At 42.1% G+C, this 15,633-nt stretch overlaps 1 protein-coding gene across 3 annotated transcripts in view; it reads left to right on the top strand.

The window, feature by feature from the left end:
* Positions 1 to 614: 614 nt before the first annotated feature.
* slc5a6a (solute carrier family 5 member 6a) overlaps positions 615 to 15,633 on the top strand; it is a 36,424-nt gene continuing 21,405 nt past the window's right edge. The window contains exons 1-2 of one of the 3 annotated variants that reach the window (XM_035794122.2): positions 615 to 1,065; positions 10,771 to 10,880. The gene's annotated coding sequence lies outside the window, so the exon portion shown is untranslated. The remainder of the gene's footprint in view (positions 1,066 to 10,770; positions 10,881 to 15,633) is intronic. The other 2 variants (XM_035794125.2, XM_052470955.1) reach the window with 2 other exon arrangements.

Raw genomic sequence — 15,633 nt, 5'->3', positions numbered from 1 at the left:
CATTAGCTGGTCTCAAAACAATCCCGCAGGTGAAGAAGCTGGATGTGGAGGTCCTGGGCTGACGTGGTTACACATGCTCTGGTTGTGAGGCCAGTTGGACGTACTGCCAAATTCTCTAAAATTAAGCTGGAGGCAGCTTATGGAAGAGAAAGGGTCATTAAATTATCTGGCAACAGCTCTGGTGGACATTTCTTCGGTCAGCATGCCAATTGTACACCTTCAAAACATGAGACATCTATGGCATTGTGTTGTGTAAAAAAACTGCATCTTTTAGTGGCCTTTTGTTGTCGACAGCACAAGGTGCACCTATGTAATGATCATGTTATTTAATAAGCTTCTTGATATGCCACACCTGTCAGGTGGATGGATTATTTTGGCAAACAGCAAAAGGGGGTGGGTTACACATCAATCCAGCTGGTTTGCATCACATCAGGGTGGTCTGGTCCGATATTTGCATATCAAAGGGGCAAGGTAATCAATCAATGTCTGAGAAAAGAAGATTGCATCACACATTGGGCAAAATGACAGACAGATCAGTCTGTGCAACACTGTCTGGCGTGATATACAGTGCCGATGCTGGACTAAAATAAATGTATATATATTTGGTGAATTCCTGTGTGATCCATGATTTTTAAGGTAAACCGCCAAATAAACCTTCCCTGCTATTATTCAAGATGATGCACATAATTTGTGACGGAAGACTATTATTAGCAGTAATAGCCGCATGTTAGCACTGTGTGAAGAAAGCGAGCTGTCAAGGAAAATGGGCGGTTCGTATCGCGAGCATGACCTCGGTCTCCTCCATAGTTAGCCGAATGAAAAGAGACGCACGCGTCTGATCACGGTGAGATGTTAATTTACTCCATTCGAATCAGCAAAGTACAAGAAAATAGAAGCCGATGTGTGTTGATTTGACATTTAACAAGCCATTGGGATCATGACACGCTCTTGAATGTACATTAGTACATTGCCATTGGTTCAATGTAACCTCACGCCGCAGCTTTGCTGATGAACCGCAGCACGACGAGTTGAACATTCGCTTCGTGGAAGGAGGACCACGCGGACGTAAGCTCATTAATTATATAGTTTGTTAGCATACTAGCGAGGCAGAAGGTGTTTTGCTGTCGTTGATATTTATTTGTATTGATTGAAATACAGCTTGCTTGTTAGTTAGCAAGCTAATGTAACATATTTAGCCAGCGAGTGCTATGTAAAAATCGCTGATGACTGTGTTGTCCATCATTTATCTAAACATTCATTGTTTCAAATGATGAACCCATCGTGTCGGTTGCTAACATTTAACTTTTTAAAAATTGTAACATTGTACGCTGATTAAAAATAAACGCAACATGCGACAATTTTAAATATTTGACTGGGTTACAGGTCATATATGGAAATAAATAAATTGAAATAAATTCATTAGGCCCTAATCTATCGATTTCACATGACAGGGAATACAGCTATGCATCTGTCGGTCACAGATACACACCCCTACATTTTTAAGGTACAGTATCAGAAAACCAGTCAGTATGGTGTGACAACCAGGGCCGGTCCTTGCAGTTCTGCCACCCTAGGTAAGACGAAAAAATGCTGCCCCCTGTAAAACTAGAATAGTCCCAGTAAGCAAAAGGATGTTGAAAATATATATATTTTCCAGATGTTGAAGTTAGGTTCAATTTAGGTTCTGAATGAAAGGTGGAAAAAAAAAAAAAAGGTATTTTCTCAATGTTAAAATGAGGCACTTTTTCTGGTTCTGAATTAAATATGTAATTTATGGATGTCTATATTTGGGCTAAATCAAGTCTGGACAAAATCTGAACCAAACATAAACGTCTATGATTGGTTCAGATTTGGTACGGACTGGATCAAAAACCAGTGGATGTGGAAATCAAGGCTGCTCTGGGCTGTGCCAAATAATGGTGTAGGCCCGTGTAACAGTATAACTTTAGACCGTCCCCTCGCCCATACCCGGGCGTTATCCAGGGACCCTCTGAACACATCAACAGTCACCCACGAAGCATTGTTACCCATCGCTCCACAAAAGCCACGGCCCGGAACCACTACTTCAAGGTTTCAGAGCAAGTGACGTCACTGATTGAAACGCTATTTAGCGCGCAGCACCGCTAACTAGCTAGCCGTTTCACATCCGTTACACATCCACAGGTACACCTCCAATTGACTCAAATGATGTCAATTAGCCATTACAAAAAAAAAAACATGACATAATTTAATGTAATTTTCCAAGCTGTTAAAAGGCACAGTCAACTTAATGTATGTAAACTTCTGACCCACTGGAATTGTGATACAGTGAAATAATCTCTATAAATAATTGTAGGAAGAATTACTTGTATCATGCACAAAGTAATGTCCTAACTGACTTGCCAAGACTATAGTTTTTTTAACAAGAAATGTGTGGAGTGGTTGAAAGGTGAGTTTTAATGACTCCAACTTAAGTGTATGTAAACTTCCGACTTCAATTGTAAGTAGCTAGGCAGCACGCTAGCATAACAAGCAACGCTAAGGGATTGCAAAGGAGTTACCATAACTCTCGTCAAACACTTTTTAAATTCTAAATGAGCTAGCTGGCATTTGAGGCGTGTTTACTGTAAATGCTAGGCATATATTTCCTCCAGCGTTATAATGAAACCTTGTCTCTTCGTCCCAAAACACAAGTTTGCTGGAAACTTGTGGGAGGAGTGCTGATGTTGCCCGCTGTATGCACTTTCAGTAGCCTGATTGCTTCCAGACTAAGGAGAAATCCGCACACAATGCGTCCCTGACCACCACCACCACCACCTGAAGTGGTCAGACCGATCTCAACACAATCCGACCACAAGGCGTCTTTTGTGTGTCTAGACCCGTCGTTTCAATGCGAGCTTCGTTTTCTGATAGCAGAAGTCGCATGTAAGTGTCAAGTGTACACACACCTGACCTTTTATTGTCCCCAACACAAAGTGCACCTGTGTAATGATCATGCTGTTTAAGCAGCTCCTTGATATGCCACATCTGTCAGGTGGATAGATTAACTTGGCAAAGGAGAAATGCTCACTAACAGGGATATAAACACACTTGTGCCCAAAATTTGACAAATGTTTTTTGTGCGCATGGAAAGGTCTGGAATCTTTTATTTTGTATTTATGCTGTGTGTTATATTTTTGTTCAGTATATTTTGATTGTTATTTGCAACCTTTGCATTTCTGTAGTGTTTTGTTTATCAAGCTCTTGTGGTCAGGTTACAACGTTCCAAATCTCTAGACTGATTCCATGTTTCGAGGTTCACCTGTTAAACAACAGCACATGCCATCATAGACGATTCGATTTCAATGGGTGCCCGACCATTTCAGAGGCCACATTCTTTCTAGCCATTGACCAGAAGAATTGTGTAGATCAGGGATCCCCAACTGACGGCCCGCAGGCGGGCCAAATTGGCCCCCAAGTTTTCTGAGCAAAGAAAAACATTTTTGGAGAGAGAGAATGTGTTTTAATTTTCATTGTTGGACATAAAAAGACTGTTTTTAAAAATCAACAGGAAATCAGCTCCATGTATTTTAATTTAGGAAATCTGTTCCCAAGTATTCCCACGCATAATAGATAGACGACGTGATCGTGTACTAATGTAAGCCAGGTTTGAAATGATTGTTTTAGTAAAATATATCTGTTTTGGGCTTCTTGTTGTCTACAAATGACTGCAGTACTACACATTTCTTTACTACAAATTATTTGTAATTATGTTCTGGCCTCCCAACTATCCCCTCAATAAAACATTGGTGCACGGCTGAATCTAGTTGATGATCGCTGGTGTAGATAATTATTGACTAGCGTATCTTTCTCATTCTTCCACTATCTTTATTGGTCACCTTTCACCATGTGATAATTTCATTACACTATCATGGCTCATGGCCACCTTATCACGGAACTCCTTCAGTAGATAACCCTCTCAAATCTTTTGGAAAGCTAATAACCTTCATTTTGAACCTTGGTACTAAAAAGAACTTCAGGATTTGTGCTACACAAATCTTTGCCAACTGTGGTTATAGTGACAGCTCACCGCTACTATATCTCACACACTGAGATTCAGAATATTTATATTTGTATACCCCTCCCAGTCTTACCATAACCCCTCCTCACACACACATGCTGTACTTTGTCAGAGCAGCATTCATGGGACTCATTAAGGGAGGGTTTAATGACTACTCAGATTCTTGCCCTTTTGGGCAGCCGTGATAAACTGTTTGAGGCACATGCTGGTGTGAACTGGTTTACCCCTGTATGCCATGACTGGTGAGGAGCATGCGTCAAGGTAAGTCTTGAGATGCTACCTCGAGAATACTCGGTGCCTGTAGAGGTGTACTCCATGTTTCTTACAATTTGAGACTGATTTGTCCGCACAACTGAACGGTTGTCTCTGTTGGAGATTACTTGACCTGACCCAAAACATTATTTGTTCTCCTGAAATTAAAAATGTTTGAACGTATGTCTAAAACTGTTAATTACATAGGCCTATCTCCTATCTTTCCTATGGTGTATACTAGCACTAAACAGGTCTGATTACTGCAGGGTCTGTTGGTTTCATCTGCATCCCTTCCCATTATTATGTACTATTCCCCCTGCCAATATTGAAGGTAAAATGGATTTCTATTTTACACAAATTACACTGAAGGGGGTTACGTCAAAGAAGGGCAGGCTGCGTTTCCCAAGAGCATGTACAATGTTCAGCCCAGTTGCCAGGCAACAGTGGCTTTCCATCCTGGTCTTTAGCGTGTGAAAGCGGCACTGATGTCTGTCTAGATGTCCTTCCTTCCCATGCCCTCTCTTGACGCATCCTAAAACCAGGCCTTTGGATTGGGGATAGTCAGAAGAGTCATTAGTACTACTGTAGCTAAATCGTTTTACATCGTCAGACTCTTAAGACATCACATCGGCCTACATCGTGATTGCCTTCTAACTTCGTCACACCCTACTGGTGCAGAAAAAGGTTGCTGCGTTAGGACACATTTTTGTTGTAACGGGCTGGCTAATTAAGATAGGAATATCTCCTCCAGGGCTTTCCCCCCCCACTAGTGAATTAATAGTTCCCTCCTTCGTGGCGTGTCTACACTGCATGGCTGGTGTCAAGTTTCCATCCATGAAATTTGATTTCAGTGATCCCAAAGGGTTGTAGCAGAGGGAGCCTAGCAAAGAGCCAGAGGACCCTGTAACTGACCGTTGACCTTTGGGTATGATCTTATTTACCACGTGGATTAAGTTCATGCTCCCCCACCTCAGTCACGGGAGGGTAGTTGACAGACAGCTTATGGGAGTTCCTTGTAGGAAAGACTTTAGTATATTTATACTATATATTATTTATCATATTACCATCATGTTGTCATCATATTACCACAAGACTATCCCTGAAAGATCACTTAGATTTCTGCTCTATATGGTCTGTTCTTGCACCGCGTGCATTCAAGAACACTTGTTGTAGTCAAATCAAATTTTATTGGTCACATACACATGGTTAGCAGATGTTAATGCGAGTGTAACGAAATGCAAAAGTAATCTAACAATTTCACAACTACCTTATACACACAAGTGTAAAGGAATGAATGAGAATATGTACATAGAAATATATGGATGGCCGTGCGGCATAGGCAAGATGCAGTAGATGGTATAGAGTACAGTATATACACTGCTCAAAAAAATAAAGGGAACACTAAAATAACACATCCTAGATCTGAATGAATGAAATATTCTTATTAAATACTTTTTTCTTGACATGGTTGAATGTGCTGACAACAAAATCGCGCACAAATTATCAATGGAAATCAAATTTATCAACCCATGGAGGTCTGGATTTGGAGTCACACTCAAAATTAAAGTGGAAAACCACACTACAGGCTGATCCAACTTTGATGTAATGTCCTTAAAACAAGTCAAAATGAGGCTCCGTAGTGCCTGTATGACCTCCCTACAACGCCTGGGCATGCTCCTGTTGAGGATCCCTCTCCTGAGGGATGTCCTCCCAGACCTGGACTAAAGCATCCGCCAAATCCTGGACAGTCTGTGGTGCAATGTGGCGTTGGTGGATGAAGCGAGACATGATGTCCCAAATGTGCTCAATTGGATTCAGGTCTGGGGAACGGGCAGGCCAGTCCATAGCATCAATGCCTTCCTCTTGCAGGAACTGCTGACACACTCTAGCCACATGAGGTCTAGCATTGTCTTGCATTAGGAGGAACCCAGGGCCAACCGCACCAGCATATGGTCTCACAAGGGGTCTGAGATCTCATCTCGGTACCTAATGGCAGTCAGGCTACCGCTGGGTATTGTGTGTATTGTATTGTGTTGGCCCCCCCCAAAGAAATGCCACCCCACACCATGACTGACCTACCGCCAAACCGGTCATGCTGGAGGATGTTGCAGGCAGCAGAACGTTCTCCACGGCGTCTCCAGACTGTCACGTCTGTCACATGTGCTCAGTGTGAACCTACTTTCATCTGTGAAGAGCACAGGGCGCCAGTGGTGAATTTGGCAATCTTGGTGTTCTCTGGCAAATGCCAAACGTCCTGCACGGTGTTGGGCTGTAAGCACAACCCCCACCTGTGGACGTCGGGCCCTCATACCACCCTCATGGAGTCTGTTTCTGACCGTTTGAGCAGACAAATGCACATTTGTGGCCTGCTGGAGGTCATTTTGCAGGGCTCTGGCAGTGCTCCTCCTTGCACAAAGGCGGAGGTAGCGTTCCTGCTGCTGGGTTGTTGCCCTCTTACGGCCTCCTCCACGTTTCCTGATGTACTGGCCTGTCTATTGGTAGCGCCTCCATGCTCTGGACACTACGCTGACAGACACAGCAAACCTTGCCACAGCTCGCATTGATGTCCCATCCTGGATGAGCTGCACTACCTGAGCCACTTGTGTGGGTTGTAGACTCCGTCTCATGCTACCACTACAGTGAAAGCACCGCCAGCATTCAAAAGTGACCAAAACATCAGCCAGGAAGCATAGGAACTGAGAAGTGGTCTGTGGTCACCACCTGCAGAACCACTCCTTTATTGGGGGTGTCTTGCTAATTGCCTATCATTTCCACCTGTTGTCTATTCCATTTGCACAACAGCATGTGAAATTTATTGTCAATCAGTGTTGCTTCCTAAGTGGACAGTTTGATTTCACAGAAGTGTGATTGACTTGGAGTTACATTGTGTTGTTTAAGTGTTCCCTTCATTTTTTTTTTAGCAGTGTATATTATTTATATTCTGAACTCTGGTACAGAAGCTGATTTCCAATTCTATCCATTTTGCACTATGTATTTATATACTGTATTCTCTTACATAGCTCTTTGTAATATTTCTACTACTGTATATTGCATTTGAGTTATACTGTTTATACACACCAGATTTATTTTATTTACATATCATTCCTAGTATATCTTGTGTAAATTCATCTGGTGTAGATGCGTATAGATTAGAGGTTGACCGGTTAATTGGAATGGCCGATTAATTAGGGTCGATTTCAAATTTTCATAACATTCGGAAATCGTTATTGTTGGGTGCTGATTTGCCTAATTTATTTATTTATTTTGACCTTTTATTTAACTAGATGGGTTAACTGACTCGTTCAGGGGCAGAAAGACAGATTTTCACCTTGTCCAATCTTACAACATTACAGTTAACTAGTCCAACGCAATAACTACCTGCCTCTTTCTCGTTGCACTCCACAAGGAAACTGCTTGTTACGTGAATGCAGTAAGCCAAGGTAAGTTGCTAGCTAGCATTAAATTTATCTTATAAAAAACAATCAATCATAATCACTAGTTGACTACAGATGGTTGATGATATTACTAGATATTATCTAGCGTGTCCTGCGTTGCATATAATATGACTGAGCATACAAGTATCTAAGTATTTGACTGAGCGGTGGTAGGCAGAAGCAGGCGCGTAAACATTCATTCAAACAGCACTTTTGTGCGTTTTGCCAGTAGCTTTTCGTTGTGCGTCAAGCATTGCGCTGTTTATGACTTCAAGCCTATCAACTCCTGAGATGAGGCTGGTGTAACCGAAGTGAAAAGGCTAGCTAGTTTGAGCGCGCTAATAGAGTTTCAAACAGCCTTCTCTCTGAACCTTCTCTCTGAACCTTCTCTCTGAGCCTTCTCTCTGAGCCTTCTCTCTGAGCCTTCTCTCTGAGCCTTCTCTCTGAGCTTTCTCGTAGTTGTTCCCCTTGCTCTGCATGGGTAACGCTGCTTCTAGGGTGGCTGTCGATGTGTTCCCGGTTCGAGCCCAGGGAGGAGCGAGGAGAGGGACGGAAGCTATACTGTTACACTGGCAATACTAAAGTGCCTATAAGAACAAAGGTTAATGAAATACAAATGGTATAGAGGGAAATAGTCCTATAATTCCTATAATAACTACAACCTAAAACTTCTTACATGGGAATATTGAAGACTCATGTTAAAAGGAACCACCAGCTTTCATATGCTCTCCTGTTCTGAGCAAGGAACTGAAACGTTGGCTTTCTTACATAGCACATATTACACTTTTACTTTCTTCTCAACACTGTTTTTGTATTATTTAAACCAAATTGAGCATGGTTCATTATTTACTTGAGGCTAAATTTATTTTCTTTGATGTATTATATTAAGTGTTAATTCAGTATTGTTGTAATTGTCATTATTACAAATACAATTTCAAAAAATCGTCCGAATAAATCGGCATCGGCTTTTTTGGCCCTCCAATAATCTGTATCGGCGTTGAAAAATCATAATCGGTCGACCTCTAGTATAGATTTGGATTACTGTTTGTGCTATTTGTGTTGTCAGTTGGATTCATTCCGCCGTTTTATTTCTTTCTCTTTACTTTGTGTATTGCTAGGTATTAGTGCTGCACTGTTGGAGCTAGAAATGCAAGCATTTCGCTGCACTTGCAATAACATCTGCAACTCTGTGTACGCGACTGTTGTGCTAAATTATTGTTTTTGATTTAGAGGTTGGTTATGTTTGGGTGTGGCTTGCCATGATTGGAATCATCCTCGTTGGTCAGGATGTTGCACCTGTCACCTTGTTAGTTAGTTAGTCAGTCAGTCAGTCGTTTGTTAACATTTTAAGAGCGACTGGTCCAGTTTGCATGAGAAATGTTTGAAGTGCTTAACTGCGGTTTAGCGTTAGCTTTCTTACATGGCACATATTGCACTTTTACTTTCTTCTCCAACACAATTTTTCGCATTATTTAAACCAAATTGAACATGTTTCGTTATTTATTTGAGACTAGATTTATTGATGTATTATATTAAGTGTTAATTCAGTATTTTTGTAATTGTCAATAACAACAATACTGAATGAAAAATCATCTTTTTAATCGGTATCGGCTTTTTTTTTTTGGTCCTTCAATAATCTGTATTGGTATCGGCGTTGAAAAATCATAATCGGTCGACCTCTAGTGTGGCGCAAAGCCATTCGGGTAAAACCATGGAACAAGAATAAAACGTGCAGCCAGAGAACAAGAAACGGTAGCATGCCATTCGATTAGAAGAGATGGAAGGATGCTAAAGAGTGCCGCAAGCACTTTGAATCAAGTTGGGACATCCTGCACCCTCCAATAGAGTTTGATCTTGGTCGGAACAGCCGTCTTGTACCGCCTTTCAATGAAAAGCAAGTGGACGTATATTTTACTCTGTTTGACCGGATTGCCACATCCTTAAAACGACTGTGATATCTGGTCACTGCTCCTCCAGTGTTCTTGTCGGTAAAGCTCAAAGTGTACACCGCTTTATCTCTTGATCACAGTTCAGATTATGACACTGTTAAAGCTGCTATCCTTTAGGCTTGTGAGTTGGTCCCAGCCAGAGGCAGTGACGATTGGAGCGATGCATGCCAGCAAAGTCACAACATAAAAAAATACATTAAGTGCACTGTAACAGTGAAGAAGGGTGCCCACAAACTGTTAGGGCCTACATAAAGCTGTCCCAACCTCTTACCACTGCTACACCTGGCTATCAGCAGAGCCTTGTCTGGCTGCAAAACAGTTCATTGAGCCTCATTTACTGCCTTTAAAAAAGACAGCTGATAAGGCTGACTTGCTTAAACAACTGTGGTTTCTACTGTCAATTAAGATGTACAAACAATGGCATAAGGGGACGACAAGTGGATAAGAGGCAATCCGTAATTTAGATTAAGACCATTAACGAACAAGCTAGGACGGATGTAGTCAATATAACTATTTGTTTAGCACTTGAAATGTACAGCGACGGAATTCAGAACATGGGCCGTTCTTAGTGTTCTCCCTGTACACCAAGTCAGACCCGTAGTATAAATAAAGGGGGCATATAAGCAGACAATGAAAGCTCTTACAGTATTCAATTATTACATTTCTCTAAAACAGGTTTTTTTATTTTTTATTTTACCTTTATTTAACCAGGCAAGTCAGTTAAGAACACATTCTTATTTTCAATGACGGCCTGGGAACAGTGGGTTAACTGCCTGTTCAGGGGCAGAACGACAGATTTGTACCTTGTCAGCTCGGGGGTTTGAACTCGCAACCTTCCGGTTACTAGTCCAACGCTCTAACCACTAGGCTACATGTGCACGACCAAGTCAGAACCGTAGGCGAAGTTAAGAGGGGAAACTAGACCAAATTATTAGGGTGAGGCACATTGGCTACTAACAGCTTACTACACAACATACACTTAGTATTACTCTCTGAGCTACAAATATACATATCTCCCTGGCATATTACATAATTAATGCAGCAGCATACAAGACATTTTTGGACTCACCTTGTTGTGCTTTGCTCACTTGAACAGGAAGGAGGCGCGGCGGTCCTTTTGTGGGCAAACTTACTCATCCAAGTCTGACATTCTCTGGATTGATGGTGCTGGGACAACTGGGAACTATGGGGGGGGCGAGGACCAAGGTGAATCATGATGACGTCAGTGATTTTCAGGTCGTAGCTCTAGAAAGAGGCCCAAGGTCCCGATTTACAATTCTGAGTTGGGATGACCGCTCAAATTGTATTTTCACAGTCGGTGCAATTTTTTTTCCTGAGTTCCCAGTTTTCTTGAATTCACTGTCAGATTTCTCTCTTCTGAGTTGTTGTTTTAAGCGCAGCAGCAGAAATCATTCTGGATTGACAGCATGGCCAATGTCTAATGTTTATCAGTTTAAGATTGGAAAAGAGACCCGTAGACCAGAATTTGGACCACACACCAACTCCACTTAATAGCAGGCTAGTGATTGCTTTGCAATGCTTGCAGATTGTCACTGATTCCTTCCAAACCAGTTATTGTTGAAGTTGCGATTTCCAACTTCTGTAATGTTGATTTCCATCTTGTGTAATGTTTATGGCCGATGAGCACCTATACTCTTTATCTGTAATTTCTCTTAATTATTTATCTTCAAATGACAAGGATTAAAAATGATTTTCCAGTAGATTCTCGACTTGATTCATGACTGCTAGCTAAGCTTTTGGAAGTATGATGTTGACACGATCAGTCCAATCAAAGCAACTGTAGATATAACGTGAATTGACAATTTTACCTTGGGCCTTCTTGGATGGGCACTTTTAATCTAACTCTATGGCAGCACCTAAGGGGCTTGCATTTTCAAGCTCTACCCTAAACACCAGTCTCAACGTCAACAGTGAAGAGGTGACTCCGGGATGCTGGCCTTCTAGGCCGAGTTGCAAAGAAAAAGCTGTATCTCAGACTGGCCAATAAAAATAAAAGATTAAGATGGGGGGGGGGGGAAGAACAGACACTGGACAGAGGAACTCTGCCTAGAAGGACAACATCCCAGAGTCGCCTCTTCACTGTTGACGTTGAGACTGGTGTTTTTTGGGTACTATTTAATGAAGCTGCCAGTTGAGGGCTTGTGAGGCTTATGTTTCTCAAACTAGACACTAATGTACTTGTCCTCTTGCTCAGTTGTGCACCGGGGCATCCTACTCTTTTTATTCTGGTTAGAGCCAGTTTGCCCTGTTTTGTGAAGGAAGTAGTACACAGCATTGCACAAGATCTTCAGGTTCTTAGCAATTTCTCGCATGGAATAGCCTTCATTTCTCAGAACAAGAATAGACTGACAAGTTTCAGAAGGAAGGTATTTGTTTCTGGCCATTTTGAGCCTGTAGTCGAACCCACAAATCCTGATGCTCCAGATACTGAACTATTCTAAAGAATTGTATTGCTTTAATCAGTACAACAGTTTTCAGCTGTGCTAAACATAATTGCAAAAGAGTTTTCTAATGATCAATTAGCCTTTTAAAATTATAAACTTGGATTAGCTAACACAACGTACCATTGGAACACAGGAGAGTGATGGTTGCTGATAATGGGCCTCTGTACGCCAATGCAGATATTCCATGAAGAATCAGCCGTTTCCAGCTACAATAGTCATTTACAACATTAACGATGTCTACAATTTGTTATTTTAATGGACAAAAAAATGTGCTTTAATTTAATAAACAAGGACATTTGTAAGTGACTCAACTTTTGAACGGTAGTGTGTCTGTATATGTATATTAGTACAAGTGAAGTTTGGACAACTATTCATTAAAGATTTTTTTTTCTACATTGTAGAATAATAGTGAAGACATCAAAACTATGAAATAACACATGGAGTCATGTAGGAACCATAAAGTGTTACACTCTCCTTCACTGCAGCCGAGGTGAGTAAAACATTTAAACGTGTTAACCCTCGCAGGGCTGTCGGCCCAGACGGCATCCCCAGCCGCGCCCTCAGAGCATGCGCAGACCAGCTGGCCGGTGTGTTTACGGACATATTCAATCAATCCCTATACCAGTCTGCTGTTCCCACATGCTTCAAGAGGGCCACCATTGTTCCTGTTCCCAAGAAAGCTAAGGTAACTGAGCTTAACGACTACCGCCCCGTAGCACTCACTTCCGTCATCATGAAGTGCTTTGAGAGACTAGTCAAGGACCATATCACCTCCACCCTACCTGACACCCTAGACCCACTCCAATTTGCTTACCGCCCCAATAGGTCCACAGACGATGCAATCTCAACCACACTGCACACTGCCCTAACCCATCTGGACAAGAGGAATACCTATGTGAGAATGCTGTTCATCGACTACAGCTCGGCATTTAACACCATAGTACCCTCCAAGCTCGTCATCAAGCTCGAGACCCTGGGTCTCGACCCCGCCCTGTGCAACTGGGTACTGGACTTCCTGACGGGCCGCCCCCAGGTGGTGAGGGTAGGCAACAACATCTCCTCCCCGCTGATCCTCAACACTGGGGCCCCACAAGGGTGCGTTCTGAGCCCTCTCCTGTACTCCCTGTTCACCCACGACTGCGTGGCCACGCACGCCTCCAACTCAATCATCAAGTTTGCGGACGACACAACAGTGGTAGGCTTGATTACCAACAACGACGAGACGACCTACAGGGAGGAGGTGAGGGCCCTCGGAGTGTGGTGTCAGGAAAATAACCTCACACTCTACGTCAACAAAACTAAGGAGATGATTGTGGACTTCAGGAAACAGCAGAGGGAACACCCCCCTATCCACATCGATGGAACAGTAGTGGAGAGGGTAGTACGTTTTAAGTTCCTCGGCATACACATCACAGACAAACTGAATTGGTCCACTCACACAGACAGCATCGTGAAGAAGGCGCAGCAGCGCCTCTTCAACCTCAGGAGGCTGAAGAAATTCGGCTTGTCACCAAAAGCACTCACAAACTTCTACAGATGCACAATCGAGAGCATCCTGGCGGGCTGTATCCGCCCACAACCGTAAGGCTCTCCAGAGGGTAGTGAGGTCTGCACAACGCATCACCGGGGGCAAACTACATGCCCTCCAGGACACCTACACCACCCGATGTTACAGGAAGGCCATAAAGATCATCAAGGACAACAACCACCCGAGCCACTGCCTGTTCATCCCGCTATCATCCAGAAGGCGAGGTCAGTACAGGTGCATCAAAGCTGGGACCGAGAGACTAAAAAACAGCTTCTATCTCAAGGCCATCAGACTGTTAAACAGCCACCACTAACATTGAGTGGCTGCTGCCAACACACTGACACTGACTCAACTCCAGCCACTTTAAAATGGGAATTGATGGGAAATGATGTAAAATATATCACTAGCCACTTTAAACAATGATACCTAATATAATGTTTACATACCCTACTTTATTCATCTCATATGCATACGTATATACTGTACTCTATCATCTACTGCATCCTTATGTAATACATGTATCACTAGCCACTTTAACTATGCCACTTTGTTTACATACTCATCTCATATGTATATACTGTACTCGATACCATCTACTGTATCTTGCCTATGCTGCTCTGTACCATCACTCATTCATATATCTTTATGTACATATTCTTTATCCCCTTACACTGTGTATAAGACAGTAGTTTTGGAATTGTTAGTTAGATTACTTGTTGGTTATTACTGCATTGTCGGAACTAGAAGCACAAGCATTTCGCTACACTCGCATTAACATCTGCTAACCATGTGTATGTGACAAATGAAATTGGATTTGATTTGACATCAAAATATATTTTAGATTCTTCAAAGTAGCCACTCTTTGCCTTGCCGACAGCATTGCACACTCTTGGCATTCTCTCAACCAGCTTCACCTAGAATGCTTTTCCAACAGTCTTGAAGGAGTTCCCACGTATGCTGAGCACTTGTCCGCTTTTCTTTCACTCTGCGGTCCAACTCATCCCAAACCATCTCAATTGGGTTAAGGTTGGAACCAAAAATCTCACATTTGGAGTCATCAGACCAAAGGACAGATTACCAACGGTCTAATGTCCATTGCTCATTTGTCTTGGCCCAAGCAAGTCTCTTCTTCTAATTGGTATCCTTTAGTAGTGGTTTCTTTGTGGCAATTTGACCATGAAGACCTGATTTCATGAAGTCTCCTGTGAACAGTTGATGTTGAGATGTGTCTGTTACTTGAACTCTGAAGCATTTATTTGGGCTGCAATTTCTGAGGCTGGTAACTCTAATGAACTTATCCTCTGCAGCAGAGGTAACTCTGGGTCTTGCTTTCTTGTGGCGATCCTCACGAGAGCCAGTTTCATCATCGTGCTTGATGGTTTTTGCGACTGCACTTGAAAAAACTTTCAAACTTCTTGAAATGATCCGTCTTTACTGACTTTCATGTCTTACAATAATGATGGACTGTCGTTTCTTTGCTTATTTGAGCTGTTCTTAATATACTATGGACTTGTTTTTTTTAACCAAATAGGGCTATCTTCTGTATACCATCCCTACCTTGTCACAACACAACTGATTGGCTCAAACGCAATAAGAAGGAAGGAAATTCCACAAGTTAACTTCTAACAAGGGACACCTGTTCATTTTAAATGCAATCTAGGTGATTACCTCATGAAGCTGGTTGAGAAAATGCCTAGGGTGTTTAAAGTTGTCATCGAGGCAAAGGGTGGCTACTTTGACAAATCTCAAATATAAAATGTATTTTGATTGGTTAAACACTTTTTTTCTGGTTACTACATGATTCCATATGTGTTTTTTCATAGTTTTGATGTCTTCAATTGTTCTACAATGTAGATAATAGTAAAAATTAAGAAAAACCCTGGAATGAGTAGGTGTGTGGTGTGTGTGAAAAAATAAACTCCGCAAAGAAGATACTTCCCTTTTTCAGGACCCTGTCTTTCAAAGA

The sequence above is a fragment of the Oncorhynchus keta genome, chromosome 19 (genome assembly GCF_023373465.1).
Source record: "Oncorhynchus keta strain PuntledgeMale-10-30-2019 chromosome 19, Oket_V2, whole genome shotgun sequence".
NCBI lineage: Eukaryota > Metazoa > Chordata > Actinopteri > Salmoniformes > Salmonidae > Oncorhynchus > Oncorhynchus keta.
The sequence above is the reverse complement of the archived record's forward strand: the minus strand, read 5'-3'. Positions and strand labels throughout refer to the sequence as shown.